The sequence below is a fragment of the Xenopus laevis genome, chromosome 7L (assembly GCF_017654675.1).
Source record: "Xenopus laevis strain J_2021 chromosome 7L, Xenopus_laevis_v10.1, whole genome shotgun sequence".
Taxonomy (NCBI): domain Eukaryota; kingdom Metazoa; phylum Chordata; class Amphibia; order Anura; family Pipidae; genus Xenopus; species Xenopus laevis.
The window spans coordinates 45,524,369-45,542,709 of record NC_054383.1 but is presented as its reverse complement, the minus strand read 5'-3'; the positions used below and the strand labels follow the sequence as shown (position 1 = coordinate 45,542,709).

Below are 18,341 nucleotides of genomic sequence, written 5' to 3'. Positions count from 1 at the left end.
GTGAGGATACACTTTCACCGACCTGGTTGTTTACGTAACAATCACAGATAAAAAGTTCATATACAGGTATGGGACCTGTTATACAGAATGCTCTGGACCTGGGGCTTTCCTGATATTGGATCTTTACTTAATTTGGATCTTCATACCTAAGTCTACTAGAAAATCATATAAACATTAAATAAACCCAATAGGCTGCAATTTCTTCCAATAAGGATTAATTATATCTTAGTTTGGATCAAGGTAAAGCTACTGATTTATTATAACAGAGAAAAGGAAATACTTTTTTAAAAATTGAATTATTTAATAAAATGGAGTCTATGGGAGATGGCCTTTCCATAATTCAGAGCTTTCTGGATAACAGGTTTGCAGATAACAGATCCCATACCTGTACTAGTGAACAGGGATGAACAACTTTTTTCACCTATCTGTACTATAATTATGCTATGTTTTGCTGAAAAAAATCAATAACGTACAGTATGTCTATTGACTCCAATGCATTTGGCACTCAAAAAAATCCACCCTTTGACTCCAGTGCATTTATTTTCCAAATCATTTGAAAAATTATAAATATGAAGAAAAAATAAATGCCGTGACATTGGGTAGAGTTTTTTAACAAGCTATACACTTAGGTGTATATTTATCAAGGGTCGAATATCGAATTGGAAATGGCGAATGGCCGTAGTCTAATTTTTATAGAGACAGTACATGATAAATTTCAATATTCGAATTTTCGCATTTTTTTCAAATTCAGTTCGAATTTGAACTATTCCCTAGTTTAAGTACACAAAAAATTGCTTGAAATTCAAATTTTTTTCTTTGAAAATTCACCTCGACCATTGATTGATTGATAATCTGCCCCTAAATATAATAGGTAATTGACATTTTTGTTTGCTTATAATATATGTTTGCTTATTTGTATCCTGTGTTGGAATGCAGGGCTTAGATTTTAAAGCAATTAATAAAATATACTAACAAAAGACGATTTTTTTCTATCACCTTTCTGAGAATCTTGCCAACTGTCTGCCCAATATGACCTACCTATTGATCTAACATGGAAAATAACTGGTCCTCAAGAATAAAGTTTAATTTCTTGCTTCCATTTAATTATCTTTGATAGATAAGCATCTGCGGGCCAATTATAAAACAATTACTAGCTAAAAATCAATGCTGTCCAAGCATACTAAAAAGACAAAGGAAAGGGAAGGAACCAGTAGAATATGTGTGTGTATATATATCTGGCAGTTTGAAAAATAACTTTGTACTTTTTAACCCAAAATTTAAAAGGAAATGCTGTATTCCAGGAACTATCTGTTAACCACACAAATAAACACGTGACTCTTAATCACTTGGATGGAACCTCACAGGCTTAGTGGAGAAAGGTTGTTGCCAAACTTCAACCTCCAGGGTGATTAAATCAATTGGGTGCCAGTGGTTCTTAAAATAACCTTTATAAGGACAGACATAGATAGATGAAGTACAATTATTCAGCATTTAGTCACGTACAAAGATTCTAGAACAGAGGTCAGCAACCTTTACTATCAAAAGAGCCATTTTGCCCCCTCTTCCACTGCAGAAAAATAGTCTGGAGCCACAAAACATAACACAGCTTATAAACTTTTAAAAGTTTTTTTAATTTTAACTGTTAAAACAACAGAATACAACAAACAAATATACAGTGTGCTTGTGTAGGCCTAATTTGAAATAAATTAAACACTGAATAGCCCTATTAATTAATACTAATGTTCACATCAGTTTAAAGGCAAGGGCTATAAGCGTCATTAAAATATGTGTCACATCCTCATCTATAGCTCTTGCACCTGTTGCAGCTGAACTCTGGTTGTGGTGTGCGACCGCAGTAAGGACCATAATGAATCATCTTGCTGCGGCACGTTCTTGCCTGGTATGTCTATACAGGCCTCGCACCTGCTGGCAGCATCTTGAGTGTGCGACAGCGGTAAGCTAACGGTTAGCTTACCACGGTCGCACACTCAAGAAGCCGTAAAGCAGGTGCGAGGGCTCTATACACTATGTGACAGGCAAAGCCGCAAGACTGAGCCACAGCAAGCAGGATGAAGAGCCAAATGAGGCTCCGGAGCCACGGGTTGCCTACCCCTGTTCTAGAAAATACTTACCCATCAGGGATCAATAATCAATGTGTAGATGGAGTCTACTCGGAAGTGTTCAATCCCAAGTACAGTCCCTCCAAGTGGAACCTAGGCAGGAACACATCGACCCCCAAGTTCTGTATACTTGGGTCCCTATTCTACAGGTGGTACATACAGGACTACTAATCCTTCTAACATCCTTGTTGGACCTTGTTGGCTACTCAGTACCTACTCTAAGTCTATCTCCTGGAGTGAGCTATTACAGAACTAATCTCAAACTATCTACACCTACTGGGCCTACCTCTGCCCAGGCTCTGCCAAGTTCCATCCACGTCCTACAGGTGGAATCTGAAGAGATGGAGCACATGCTGTCTTCCCCTTATAGACTACAGCCATGCCAGGCTGAATCTCAACCTGTGGATTAACACAAGATGAGATTCAGCCTCCATTCTCTGACCAGTCTACCCCTGTGCTTGCGCCTGGAGGCAACACGTTGAAGAAAGGAACCAGCAGCACACTGTGTTCAAGTTGCAAAAGTGCACCAAAATTTATTAAGCCCACATCATACAATTAGGCTACACGTTAGCCTGTGTGCAGGCATGTGGCACAGATTTTGGTGCTAATATGCATGAGTAAGCATTTAGGCAATTTATAGTTATTGTTTTATTTCAATGATTAAGGGCGGTTACGCTTGAAATGCTTAAGGCATTGGTCTAGTGGTGGTCTGTTTTTGTTATGGACTAAATAAACATAATTTTTTATTTAGCACAGTGCTGCTGCTTAATTTTTTTCCTTCTAATCAGTGGATCCCTGAGGTTTGAGAAACCAAGAAGCTTGCAACCAAGAGATTTATTCCATCCAACAGGGTGATTAACCCCACCCATAAAAAGGCGCTACACCTGGAGGTCACCAGTGAATAACGAGAAACACCTGTATTGCGTAATCTCTTTTATTAAGGAGGGGATTTCATGCTACCAAAAAGACTAAGGGAAAAGTAAATTATGGTAAGTATAAATTAAATAATACTTTCTTCTTGATGCACCAGGCTCTAAAAACTCTCCATATCCTGACATAAATCTTATTCGTAGAATCTCTTCGAGATTGTACAAGAATATCGATCACCTCTGGGAAAATCTCCAGTGACTCTAGAATGGACTTATCAAATTCCAGGCCATTAGACGAAGTTGGAAAGATCGTGGCAGATCATTGGTGTCAGACGTTCCAGTCCTTGAGGAAGGATCCAAAATTCTTTCCTGGCCATCCTCATTAGCAGCGAGAACCAGACTCTCCTTGGCCAGAAGGGGGTTATCAATATGGTCTTCATCTGCTCGTTCCCAATTTTCTAAATGACTCTGGGGATCACGGAGAATGGTGGGAAAACATAGACTTGGTGAAAGTCCCACCTGAATAAGTAATCTGGGCGATCCTGCCTGCTGAGAGAACAGAAAGTTTTCGGTTTGAGATTCCTCCGGGTCACCATTAAATCTATAACTGAAGTCCCAAACAACTCATAATGCTTAAGAATATTTGTTGATTCAGAGACCACTCCCCTGCTCTGAATACATTCCTGCTGAAATGATCTGCCGAAGTGTTGTTATTTCCCTTTTTGTGTACTGCCATAATACTGGGCACATTGATCTGTGCCCACTCCAGGATCTTCTGTATTTGCTTGCTCAGTAAGAGAGCTCTGGTGCCCCTCTGCTTGTTGATATAAGCCACAGTTGTGGAATTGTCCAACATGATCTTCAGATGTCTGTTTCTCAGATGCTGTTGTAACGCCAAGATTGCCTTGAAGATTGCCCTCATCTCTCTGATGTTTGAGGACATAGTCCTTTCAATAGGGCTCCAGATACCTTGCACTGTCAACCAGTTCAGATCAGCCCCCCACCCTGACTGGGGTGCAGTTAAGCCTACGCGTTTCGTGCCCAGAACAAACGGCACTTCATCAGAGCTAAATTCCCCTGATTGGTGATATTGATGAACCGACGTATATGATACATGATAGTTTCAAAAAATTATGTAAACTTAAGATGAAAGAGTTGAAGCTATGGTGGGAAATATCGACTTTGGAGAATTACATTAAAGCTAATAGAATACCGAGAGGATTAAGGATAAAAAAGTTCCCATCTTTTGAATTACAGGACATTGATCTTATGAAAGAGTGGCATATACTGTAGTACTGTCAGAATGTTCATTTAAATTGATGAATACTCTGGTTAAAAAGTATCATGTGGATCAGGAGAGATTGAATTTGGAAATAACACAGATGGTCAAGATATTGGAAGTGTTTAAAGGGGACCCGTCACCAAAAAAAAATATTCAAAATCCTATTTTATCACATTAGTCAAGCAAAATGAACTTTAATTACACTATATAAATTATTTGAATCTTGTTTCCTTCAGTCTGGGATTTCAAAATTATAGCAAGCAGGCAGCAGCCATTTTGTGCACACTGTTATTAAGACAAGCATTGCATCATCTCAGAATCATGTTTGTGCACCAGAATGGGGGACCTTATGTCCATCCCCATGCCCTGGTTACAGATTTAAATGGTCAAGAGAACGGAGGAATATGTGGAGAGCAGTGATATTTAGGAAGTGCTGAATGGAAAGTGAAAGTAATTGTTTGCCTCGCCTCTATGCCCGTGGAATAGAGGAGTGGCAGACAATATTTGATTGACAGCTGAGATTTTTAAATGAGCTTACAACAGCTATGAATGCTTTAATAAAAAATAGAAATTGGATTTCATGTTTAATTTGAAAAGGACTTTTATTATACAGATTTTTGTGGCTGGGTGACAGGTCCACTTTAAAGACCAGGCACAGTATACTAAAAATGAAAAGAGATTGGAGATGGATATTGAGACAGTGGAGAAAGATATTATGGATGTCAAACAAAATAAATTTTTAAGAGATAAAGCTGATTACGAACAAGACAGGGTGTTCATATGGGGAATGAAATTGAACAAGCAACATGGAAGATGGGAGCGTTTAAAACCATCTTTAAAAACATCTAAATATCATAATACGAGATTTAAGAGTAATTCGGTTGATATCGATGCTGATGCAATGTCCTAGTGTCTCTTTTTTAGCAACATCTGGGAGCGACCTGGACCTGATTCAAGACAAGACGACGAACGGGAGAGGGAGCTCATGAAAGAAAAGAAACCAAGAAAACAAGGAGAGGATCGAGAGGCAGAGGGATTAAGAGGGAAGAGAGATGTAGAGACCAGGAAAGGAAGAGGAAAGAACATCAACAAGAGGAAGTAGTAAAATACTTGGTGATTAATCTTTCTATGTATGAACTGAATGCAGATGAAATATCTTTACTAAATAGAGGTCTAAATTACTGTCCTACTACACATTTTTCTCTATTTGATACAGTGATAGATGTTAATAGGTTCAATAGATTATTAACATTAAAGAGATTCTTTCATAGGAAACAGGATGGTAATTTTGAGATTGAGAATTTGGAAGAGGGGGATTCTAATTTTTTGACACAGGATGTATTGGAAGCCGTAGAAACAACTAATATGGATAGTCAAGTGGGGATACATACTATACAAAGTATACCAATTGCAGATGGGATGGATAGAGTGTTACACACAGATCTCAGAGTCAAGTCACATTTTAACCCTCTAGGGCACGGTGGACCATTTGTGGGGAGATTTTATGACTTGATTATGAGAGATTTGAAGAAATTAGCAGAAAGTATCGAAACATCTAAATTAACTACACAGAACAGAGATAGGAAATCATGTTTTCATAATTTGACCAAATCTGAATATCAGGCCATGCGTTCCCTGTGCGAAAATACTGATATAGTAATTAAGAATTCAGATAAAGGAGGGTCTATAGTTGTCCTAGATAGGGACTATTATGAACAAGAAATTTTGGAACAACTACAAGATCAAGACAACTATAGACTACTCACTAGTGATCCCACTGAGTGTTTCAAAAACAAATTACACAATCTGTTGAAATATGGCAAGGATATGGGGATTCTAAATACAAATGAGATAGAATATATATGGAAGGAATGTCCTAGGACACCGATTTTTCATACTCTTCCAAAGGTACATAAAGATCCAGTTCGTCCTAGAGGTGGCGGGGATAGGATCCTTGAATGAAGGTTTGAGTGAGTATGTAGATAAGCTGATTCAGCCCATGCTTATCACACTACCGTCATACTTACGGGATAGTACTGATGCCCTCAATAAACTAATGGATATTAATTGGCAGAAGGGATATATATGGGTAACCATGGACGTCTCGGCCCTATACTCATCGATCCTACATCAGGATGGTTTAAATGCATTATACTATTGGCTGACACAGAAGGGGTTGTATTGACAAGAACAAAATGAATTTATTATGCAGGCAGTGGAATATCTCCTAAATCACAACTATTTCCTGTTCAAAGAGAATTATTACCTCCATAGATGTGGAGCGGCGATGGGGGTGCGGTTTGCACCCTCATACGCAAACCTCTTTATGGGGTGGTTTGAGAAACACCACATCTTTGGGAGGGGTACGAACTTCACTCCACACATTGTCAAATATTATCGCTACATCGATGATTTGATAATGGTGTGGAGGGGGTCGGTATCCGAATTAGAGGGGTTTATTGAACACTGCAATCTGAATACGAATAACATTAAATTTACATACAAATGGAGTGGGATTACCATAGAGTTCCTAGATATACTATTTACACAGAAGAACAATGTAGTATATACTGATGTATACAGGAATACAATTAGCAGGAATGCTTTACTATTGAGGACAAGTGGGCATCCTGTGCCTCTCCTGGAGGGTATCCAGATTGGACAGTTTTTGCGCTTATGGCGGAATTGCTCCACTTGGGACACTTTCCAGGACAGGGCGATAGAATTGTAGGATCGACTCACATACAGGGGATACCATACGATGAATATTAAATAAGCATATGAGAGAGCAGTATTGAGCGATAGAGACACTTTTTTTTGAACACTATTGAAATGTGATCAGAATAGGGTGAACTATAGAAGTGATCGAAGGGATAGAAGGTACGTTAGGAAGAGTGATAATTTCCAACAAAAAGAAAGATTGAGGTTTGTGACTAAGTATAGTATGGAAGCTAGGAGAATAGAATACATCATACGTAAGCATTGGGAATATTACAGCAAGATCCCATACTGACAGATTTAAATATAACAAAGCCACAATTTGTGTATAGGAGGGCAATGAACATTAGAGATCAAATATCCCCTAGTATGCTGAAGGATAGAAGAGGGATTGATCGGAGTGAATGGCTTAGATATACAGGCACCTACAAATGTGGAGCAAATATGTGCAAATGCTGCCGTTACATAAATGTATCTGTGCGTACAGTGACTGGCAGAGAGTATAATTGCAACACATATGTAAATTGTCGCACCAATAATGTAGTATATTTAGCAACATGTAGGTGTGGAATCCAATATGTGTGGAAAACTACAGGAAGACTTAAGGACAGGGTACTTGAACATTTAGCATGCATTGGCAGATCTGATATGTCCTCAGCCATTGCGGAACATATAATAGAGAAACATGGATCGAAAGATAATTTTGTCACATTTCAGGGAATAGAAACTGTAAGATTAGGGAGAAGAAAAGGAGATGTCGAAAAACAAATATCTAGAAAAGAGATCAAATGGATGTTTACTCTAGATACAGTAAAACCATTGGGTCTAAATAAAGATTGTGATGTTAAAACATATATAGACTAGCTAATAATACAGTAATTGATAGATAATAGATAATAACTGATACAGGGGTTGTCCCGGATGGTAATAATTGGTAATTTATACTTTGATATTCACTATATATATATATATTATTAAATACATACTGTATTGAGAAATTATTAAGTGCTAAACGCTGGTAGTCCCAGATTTCGTGATACATTTTGTTCTTTTGTTCTTTTCGTTTTTTGATACATATGTAACTTTTTTAGCATACTGTTTCCTTTAACATTTGTCCCGTGATTTTGTTACAGTGAATAGGAAATATACATGGATGATGAAAGCTCTTTTACGGGACAATGAAGTAAACGAGAAATGTGGGATGATGTTTGTACATTAACAGTTGTGAAGAGAAGATACTATTTATTAATATATGTAGGTAGTACTGATACACGATACCCGGTTTTAAATCTAAATACACCATTTATTGAATTTTATAGGCATATAATATTAATATTTATATATGAGATATTTTGCACAATTTGTATTATTGAACAAGTGGTAATTTATTTATAGTGTGTACTACATATGTGCACGATCTGACGTGTTTTTTAAGGATTTGGGACTCAGGTTTGATAGTGTAAGATTCACACACATTTTTAAATGGGTATTTTTTAAATGGGTATTTTACTCATTTTATTTAAATATATTACTAATTGTATTCATATGTGTAGGGGGTGGATTTATCACAGTATTTAAAGGGGTGTTCATCTGCTACGAATTTAGCTCTGATGAAGTGCCGTTTGTTCTGGGCACGAAACGCGTAGGCTTAACTGCACCTTTGATTGCCACTGTGTGTCACATTGTTTGCTGGAATAAGCCCATATTTGATTTATACGTTTCCTATTTTCTCCAGCTGAGCGCCCGCATTGACAGAGCTCATCTTGTTCCGTGTGAATTGGGATTGCTTGCGTCCGTGGAGTTCTCGCGGTATGCCGCTGGAGGGGAGACTTGCTTCCTAGACGCCGAGTGGGTGAGCTCCGCTATTTATCCTCATATACCTGCTTTGTACATTACTAGCCAATTCATCTGCTGAAAGGACGATGCCTAAGTAAGATTGTGATCTTGAAGCCACCACTGAAGCTGGTGTCTTGTCTGTCTGTTGAGGAGAACCTTTGTCTCCAAGGAGGAATGCTGGCGATCCCATCTGAGGAGATCCTTGGCATGAAGAGGTCTCATGTAAAACTTCTCTCAGGGTACTGCATCTATAGTTGCAGTCATCAGACCCAACACCTTCATCAACTCTCTAAAAGAGGACTATGGTTTGACGATAATTTCTTGAACTGATTCCTTGAGCCTGAGAAATTTCTCTGGTGGTAAATAGACTTTCATATTGGATGAATTGATTTTCATCCCTAGGAACCAGACAGCTCACAGGAAACTGCCCAGCATGAATGCAGACCTTGTCTAAACCACGCTAAACAAAACAACATACCTTTATAAGCAACTGCATACTTATGCTTGGAACTTGGAGCACACAGTTACATCACCGCGTCCGAAAAGTCACGCGTTCACTTTGTCACACAGTGAATAGTCGCAGAGAAGAGCAAACCTCAGCTGCACAGAATATCTCAAGCAGGCAACTAACCAAGAGGCACTTCTGCTGCTTCTGGATCTTCTACCCCTGGGGTAGTTCAATCCTATGATCTTTAGGTCCCCTTGAGACCTGGAACTGACAGCCTCTATAAAAAAGGGAAAAAAAATAGTACTGGACAAACACAACTCATTCTTCTATGCAGGTAGGACAAAAAACACTGGTGACCTCCAGGGTTAGTGCCTATTTATGGGTGGGGTTAATTAACCTTTTCTCTTCACTGTCCTACATAGCAGGTTGAATGAAATAAAATGTATTGGTTGCTGCCATACAAGGACAGAAGGGACCATGGTGTTTTATGCACATTGCATCCTGTCCTATGGGAAGAAAATTAGCCTTTTAATGTGCAAATTTCTCACATTGCTGAAAGTTAGTTGATGTGTCTGCTGCACATAGGATTTATTCTATTAGCCTATTCTTTGTTCTCAAGCTTTTATAACCAAACCCACAGAAACTGGTCTCCTCTGACAGCAATGTGTTGGGCTGTGAAAAAACTGACCTAGACATGGAAAATGGTTGACCTTAAAGTGTTAAACTAAAATCCAGCCTCAAAACCATCCAATCTCTGCTACTCCTGTTCCTCTGTAATGACATCTCTGATCTTCTGCGTTATTAAATTTTAGGAGTTTTCTTTGAAGTTTAACATTTATTATTGAAAGATAATCTGCCTATGTAAAATGGGCACAGATCCACAGCAGCCAAGCCATCGGATATTTTCCTTGCCCCGTTTATGCAATTAAATTGTTTGGTTTTTTTTTATATTATTACATTTGTTTTAAAAACTTACTTTGATCTTCAGGTTGTTAGAATGCAGAACAAAAAATTTAATCAAAATAGCATAACATCCTGGGTAAAAAAATACTGGAAGATATAATGCATACATTTTTGACAATAATTTTGCAGATAGGCAGCCAATTGAATATTGTGCTCTGATAAGGTGTCAGATTGCACCATCCCCTTCCAGACGTGAACCAAGAGGAATTAACAAAGACCAATTAATTACAAAAGTCCTGCTCACAACTGGCATGCCATGCGGTCGCACATTGGACTGCACTACTGCTAAGATTTAAGGGATTCAAAATTACACTGCGTTGGTACTGTACACCTGCTATTCTCAGAATTAATCAGGGGCATAACTATAGAGGAAGCAGACCCTGTGGCTGCAGAGGGGTCCAGGAGGTATAGGGGTATAGATCCTGTGGCTGCAGAGGGGGTCCAGGAGGCCCTAATTCAGATATAATTTAAATAAAACTTGGTAAAATATCTAGATATTTTCAGGTTTTAAAAATAATTTGCTGTGGAGGCAAGTAATATCTAGTTACACCACTGGCATTAATGCTGAGCAGTAAGCTCTTGGTGCAGTACTGAATTAACTGTGATATCCCTTGCTAAGAATGTTTGATGGGCAGGATAAACATGCCATTTATCACACCAATGAATAAATAAAACATACCTGCCATCAGGATGTCTCTAAGGAGCTGGTAACTACCAGTGCTTCCAACTACCCTGCTACAAAAATAACTTTTATGAAGTGCCAGAATGAAGCATGAAACATGTCAGGTGATCTGATATGCAATGGTAACTATATCTCCTTAAGGTGTCTTTTCCGCTTTAATTTAATAAAGAAGCAAATAAAGTTGTTTCTACTTTTTAAATGTTGAATTCTGGAGGAGACCCTTTTTTCTGTATTTGTATTTGCTATGGACTTTGTTTGACTTTTTGTTGGACTGAAGCTGTATGCTGTGAATGTGCATACATTGAAGACAGTGGAATTATTGCTCAGGAAACTCCAGACCAGGGAGAACAGTGATTACTGTTTATGTAATACTATACAATCACCCCTGAATCATGAGGCTTTGAAGACCATAGGGCACATTTACAACCCCAAGCGCAGTTGGGTTTGTGCAAATTTCCCTGCAGTCAGCTGCACATAAAACCACATTTATTAAATGTGCTTTGGTCAAAATGCACTCCTTGCTCTTCAGTGTAGCTATTCTCACAGCTGTTCTCTACTCTATTCTGATTTGAGCATTGCTGCTCCCATTGACACAGAGGAGCCCTGGAGCTACTACCACTTTCAGACCAGACAGATGGTGCTGTAGCTACAGGATTTGCTCAATACCCCTTCTGTGTAAATATTCAGATGCACAGTTTAAAAAAACATGACGATTGCACTCAAATTTCACTTTTCTCATGATGCAACATATTCCTGATGCAACATATTTTATATAAATATTTATATATATATATATATATATATATATATATATATATATATATATATATATATATATATATATACTGTGTATATATCTAGTATAGGTCAATATAAAAACAACTGGACTTGCTGAGTAATCAATGAAGACGTTTCACTACTCATCCGAGCAGCTTCTTCAGTTCAACTGACTGGTGTGGGAAATTCTCGGCATATAAACTCTTCCACTAACTCTTCCACTAACTCTTCCACTAATCCATTTACAATGGCACATTGAAGAAATTCACAGAGGTGTTGATTCTGTGTAGTTGTGATAGGATTATCCAATGTGTCATGCAACTCCTAGATACAGGTGTTACTTGTGAGAGTTGCATGAATGGATGTGTGAAGTGTTCTGAATCCGCCGGGGTACAGATGTTAGAACAGCATTGTATGTAGCAGACAGGTGGTGTCGAAGGCCCCCACCTCTGTTCAGAGATGGTCTCTCCACCTTGACATGAATTGATCGAATTTTATACCACCGTCTGTATCCCAGGGAAGCCACACCATGCTTATACGGACTCCCCAAGATACACAAAGAAGGAGCCCCACTAAGACCCATTGTCAGCAGCATAAATTCAGTGACATACAGCATTGCAAAATTCTTGGCTAACATCTTAGCCCCGTTGGTAGGCACTACAGTGCATCATATCCAGAATGCCAAAGAGTTTGTAACCAAGATTCACGGTGTTACACTAGAGGCAGAAGAAACAATGGTGTCATATGATGTCACTTCTTTGTTCACATGTATACCTACTACAGAGGCAATTGAGACTGTAAGAAATCGACTGCAACATGATAACACCCTCAGCAGCAGAACAAAGCTCAGTCCCAACCAAGTTTGTGTGTTGCTAGATTTGTGCCTTAACACCACATACTTCAAGTACAAGAACCTTTTTTATAGACAGAAACATGGCTGTGCAATGGGTTCTCCAGTCTCTCCCATTGTAGCAAACTTGTACATGGAGGAAGTGGAAAGGAGGGCCGTACTTACATTCCAGGGAACTACACCGACTCACTGGTTCAGGTATGTGGATGATACTTGGGTTAAAATCAGATCCAATGAAGTGGCGGCCTTTACAGAACACATTAACTCAGTGGACAATAACATCAAGTTCACAAGGGAAGATGTCCACGAGAACAAACTTGCTTTTTTGGACTGTTTGATATGTATCCAAGAGGGAGGTAACTTGAAGACGGAAGTATACAGGAAACCCACTCATACGGATCAATATCTGTTGTTTGATTCCCACCATCCACTGGAACACAAACTGGGTGTCATTCGAACCCTGCACCACCGGGCGGAATGTGTGGCAACTGATACAGAGTCCAAAGACAAAGAGCAAAAATATCTCAGAGGAGCTTTGAAAGCGTGTGGCTACCCAGACTGGGCCTTTGTCAAAACAGCAGCAACCAAGCCCAACAGGAACACCAATAGAAATAACCGCCCGGAGACACATAGTAGGCGAAACATAGTCATCCCATATGTAGCTGGAGTGTCAGAGAAACTCAGGAGGATTTTCAACAAACACCATGTCCCTGTGTTTTTCAAACCTAGCAACACACTGAGACAAAAACTGGTACACCCAAAGGATCCAACACCAAAAGAAAAACAAAGCAATGTGGTATACGGAGTCCAGTGTAGTGAGGAATGCACAGATCTATACATTGGGGAGACAAAACAACTGCTCTCCAAGCGAATGGCTCAGCACAGGAGGGAGAACTCTACAGGGCAAAACTCAGCTGTCTTTCTACACTTAAAAGACAAGGGACACTCCTTTGAAGACAGCAAGGTCCAAATCTTGGATAAAGAAGACCGCTGGTATGAACGAGGCGAGAAAGAGGCGATTCATGTCAAGGTGGAGAGACTATCTCTGAACAGAGGTGGGGGCCTTCGACACCACCTGTCTGCTACATACAATGCTGTTCTAACATCTGTACCCCGGCGGATTCAGAACACTTCACACATCCATTCATGCAACTCTCACAATTAACACCTGTATCTAGGAGTTGCATGACACATTGGATACTCCTATCACAACTACACAGAATCAACACCTCTGTGAATTTCTTCAGATGTCACCTCTTTGAAGAGTTACAATGTGCCATTGTAAATGGATTAGTGGAAGAGTTTATATGTCGAGAACTTCCACACCAGTCAGTTGAACTGAAGAAGCTGCTCGGATGAGTAGTGAAACGTCTTCATTGATTACTCAGCAAGTCCAGTTGTTTTTAGATTGACCTATACTAGATATACTATGACCTGGATGAATGAAAATCTTCATAGTCATATACTGTGTATGTGTATATATATATATATATATATATATATATATATATATATATATATATATATATATATATATATATAGTCAACTACAAGAGGTCCTCTGCACTCAACTCATTATCAATATATTTAAGACAGTGACATTTTGTGCATACTGCTACTAAAAAATGCCTTACCCTTTAAACAACACAGGGATTGTTTGTCCATATATTGCAATATATTTAAGCTGGCCAACTATTTTGTGGTCACACCCTCATTGCACCCCCGCCTAATGGTTTTAAAAAATAGTGGTGAGCACAACTTTCCCTTGTGTATATATATATATATATATATATATATATATATATATATATATATATATATATATATATATATATATATATATATATATATATATATATATATATATATATATATATATATATATATATATATATATATATATATAATATATATAACAACAAAAACAAAAAACAAAAAATTCAGCTCATCCATGTGTTGCAATTAAAATCAGTCTGGTGCATGGGTGTGTGGCTTATATCATATACTGAACTAAACAAATTAACCCAGCACTATCATCTTTAAGGAACAATTGGATTAAAGAGAATTTATCTGAATTTGGCAAAAAGAGACACTTTTGGTTACATGGTTTGTACAAAGTATGCATAAGCTGATGCGCCCCGCCAAGGCAGTGTCCATGCATCAGTCCTACCTAAGTGAAAAAAGGGTATTTTCTTTGGGAGGAGAAAGACCATACCTGCTTCTCTCTTTATTTGGCATGACCTCTTCCAAAGAAACATTCAGCATTATGGGCTTTTAAGTAATCTGTAGGACTGTGTTTAGAGGGGCGGCGGTTGGGAGAGCAAGCATTAAAGGGAAAGCCACTTTCCTTTATAGAATATACAAAAACAAAAGTTTTTTTTCACTTAGGTAGGACTGATGCATGGACACTGCCTTGGCGGGGCGCATCAGCTTATGCATACTTTGTACAAACCATGTAACCAAAAGTGTCTCTTTTTGCCAAATTCATATAAGTTCTCTTTAATCCAGTTGTTCCTTAAAGGGATACTGTCATGGGAAAAAATTTTTTTTTCAAAATGAATCTGTTAATAGTGCTGTTCCAGCAGAATTCTGTGCTGTAATCCATTTCTCAAAAGAGCAAACAGATTTTTTTATATTTAATTTTAAAATTTGACATGGGGCTAGACATTTTGTCAATTTCCCAGCTGCCCCAAGTCATCTGACGTGTGCCTGCACTTCAGGAGAGAAATAATATATAACAACAAAAACAAAAAACAAAAAATTCAGCTCATCCATGTGTTGCAATTAAAATCAGTCTGGTGCATGGGTGTGTGGCTTATATCATATACTGAACTAAACAAATTAACCCAGCACTATCATCTTTAAGGAACAATTGGATTAAAGAGAACTTATCTGAATTTGGCAAAAAGAGACACTTTTGGTTACATGGTTTGTACAAAGTATGCATAAGCTGATGCGCCCCGCCAAGGCAGTGTCCATGCATCAGTCCTACCTAAGTGAAAAAAGGGTATTTTCTTTGGGAGGAGAAAGACCATACCTGCTTCTCTCTTTATTTGGCATGACCTCTTCCAAGGAAACATTCAGCATTATGGGCTTTTAAGTAATCTGTAGGACTGTGTTTAGAGGGGCGGCGGTTGGGAGAGCAAGCATTAAAGGGAAAGCCACTTTCCTTTATAGAATATACAAAAACAAAAGTTTTTTTTCACTTAGGTAGGACTGATGCATGGACACTGCCTTGGCGGGGCGCATCAGCTTATGCATACTTTGTACAAACCATGTAACCAAAAGTGTCTCTTTTTGCCAAATTCAGATAAGTTCTCTTTAATCCAGTTGTTCCTTAAAGGGATACTGTCATGGGGAAAAAATTTTTTTTCAAAATGAATCTGTTAATAGTGCTGTTCCAGCAGAATTCTGCGCTGTAATCCATTTCTCAAAAGAGCAAACAGATTTTTTTATATTTAATTTTAAAATCTGACATGGGGCTAGACATTTTGTCAATTTCCCAGCTGCCCCAAGTCATGTGACGTGTGCCTACACTTCAGGAGAGAAATGCTTTCTGGCAGGCTGCTGTTTTTCCTTCTCAATGTAACTGAATGTGTCTCAGTGGGACATGGGTTTTTACTATTGAGTGTTGTTCTTAGATCTACCAGGCAGCTGTTATCTTGTGTTAGGGAGCTGTTATCTGGTTACCTTCCCATTGTTCTTTTGTTTGGCTGCTGGGGGGAAAAAGGGAGGGGGGTGGTATCACTCTAACTTGCAGTACAGCAGTAAAGAGTGATTGAAGTTTATCAGAGCACAAGTCACGTGACTTGGGGCAGCTGGGAAATTGACAATATGTCTAGCCCCATGTCAGATTTCAAAATTGTAGATAAAAAAATCTGTTTGCTCTTTTGAGAAATGGATTTCAGTGCAGAATTCTGCTGGAGCAGCACTATTAACTGATTAATTTTGGAAAAAATGTTTTTTCCCATGACAGTATCCCTTTAAAGTTGTATAATGATAGTGCTGGGTTAATTTGTTTAGTTCAGTATATAATATATATATATATTTTTTTTTAATTAACTTTTTTTCGTATAGGGCAGCACTCCGCTTCTTGTCTTGCTTCTTGTCACTCCCGGGTGCAAGGTACAATCATTCCAAAATATAGTAAATCAGACCAGCAACACTGGGATTTCTTTAAATCAGGACAAATGTATTAAAAGGTGCTTGTACAGCAGATGTGACTTTTCGGTCCCATCAGGGACCTTTCTCAAGGCAACCATGTCTGTGTTTCAATCACATACATATACTCTAAGTGATCCAAACAGTGAAAAGTGACATCATCAAGATGTGTGATTATCATTAATGACGTTGTTAAAGTGAAATGTGCTATAAACTGTCTAGTGCTTATTAAGACATGAAGTGAATCAGTGCTGTTTCAAATATGAATATAAAACAGTTAAGAAAGTTACATAAAATGATAATAAGGCTTTTAAATAAGTGTTACAAATAACCCCATCCATCAGATGCGGTATGACCATAAATCCAACTTCTCTGTGCTCACTATCCAGCATTTGCCCTATTTATTCTAAAATACTAAAATGTTACACTTTATTCTGTAAGTCCTCAAAATCTCACATATCACATATTAAAATCAACCTACAGGTCATAATTCTAGCCTCTTCAGTCATGCCACTTTACATGCCATTAACTCTAATATAGGACAGAACCAGTATTCTATATTCCTTCAATCAATGAAGAAGAGAGTTGACACATCTTCATACATTTTTTCCTAATAGAAGCACTTGCCTGGGGAATTTGTGCAGCTCTTTTCACTGGGGGTGCCTAACATTTCGTCTCTCCTCATTGAAAAGGGATTTTCTTGTCCTTTTTAAATAAAAAATCTTCCTTTTATTGATTTTTATAAGTATAAGGGAGGGGCGGTATAGAAAAGAAGAAGAGGAGGAAGGGGTATGCACATACAACATATGTTCAAAATTGTTTACAATAGCTTAGCAAACCAACAAGTTATACCTACTGTGCTGTGGAAAGGTATTGAGATTGGACTATTCACCGCTCTCTTGGGTAACCCCGATGGTTGTCTACATCATAATTTATCTGCTTTGCTTCTTGCCATGGTCTCCATGTGGACCAATATTGTAAACTTTTACTATGGATGAACAGTGTGATTTCTTCTAATCCCCTAGTTTCTTCCATAGCTATACCCATTTCATAAAGGAGGGAGGTGTAGCTGACTTCCATTTTTTGGGGACTAAGGCTTTAGCCGAATGTAATATATGAAGCTTTCCTTGTCAACTTATCCAGTTACCAATGAGGACATTATGTGAACTGCTGCACATGGTACATGATTATGGTAATTAAGCAACTACACAATTTCCTCCTTTAATAAATAATTTTTTTGGGAGTCTGAGAAGAAGCAGAACTCAAATTGATATGCAACATTGGAAACACGATTATGCAGTGTCAGTAAAAGGACTATTGACACCTATGGAAGGTGAGAAAACCATATGCCCCATCAGTAATAGCTTGATCTATGGTCCCTGAACTGAGGTTGTGTTTTGCACAGAGAGCAATTTGCATTTGAATTCATAGGGCATGTATAAGGAATTAACATACACATGAATGAGTACCATCTGTTAATTAATGGAACAATACAGATAAAAGGAAAATAAATAACACTTGTGCAGATAGGTCTTAGTTTTACCTGAGTGATTACTAGCCATGGTCTCATAGGCACAAGGAAAACATTTCATATCATACGATAACAAGCAAAAGTTTGGGCAATAACAGTAAGAA

At 38.2% G+C, this 18,341-nt stretch overlaps 1 long non-coding RNA gene across 1 annotated transcript; it reads left to right on the top strand.

Moving 5' to 3' along the window:
• Positions 1-4,854: 4,854 nt before the first annotated feature.
• On the top strand, positions 4,855-11,124 carry LOC108696274. The gene is made up of 3 exons (XR_005962458.1): positions 4,855-5,384; positions 8,123-8,243; positions 8,725-11,124. It is a non-coding gene; the product is annotated as an uncharacterized LOC108696274 (long non-coding RNA).
• Positions 11,125-18,341: the final 7,217 nt, after the last annotated feature.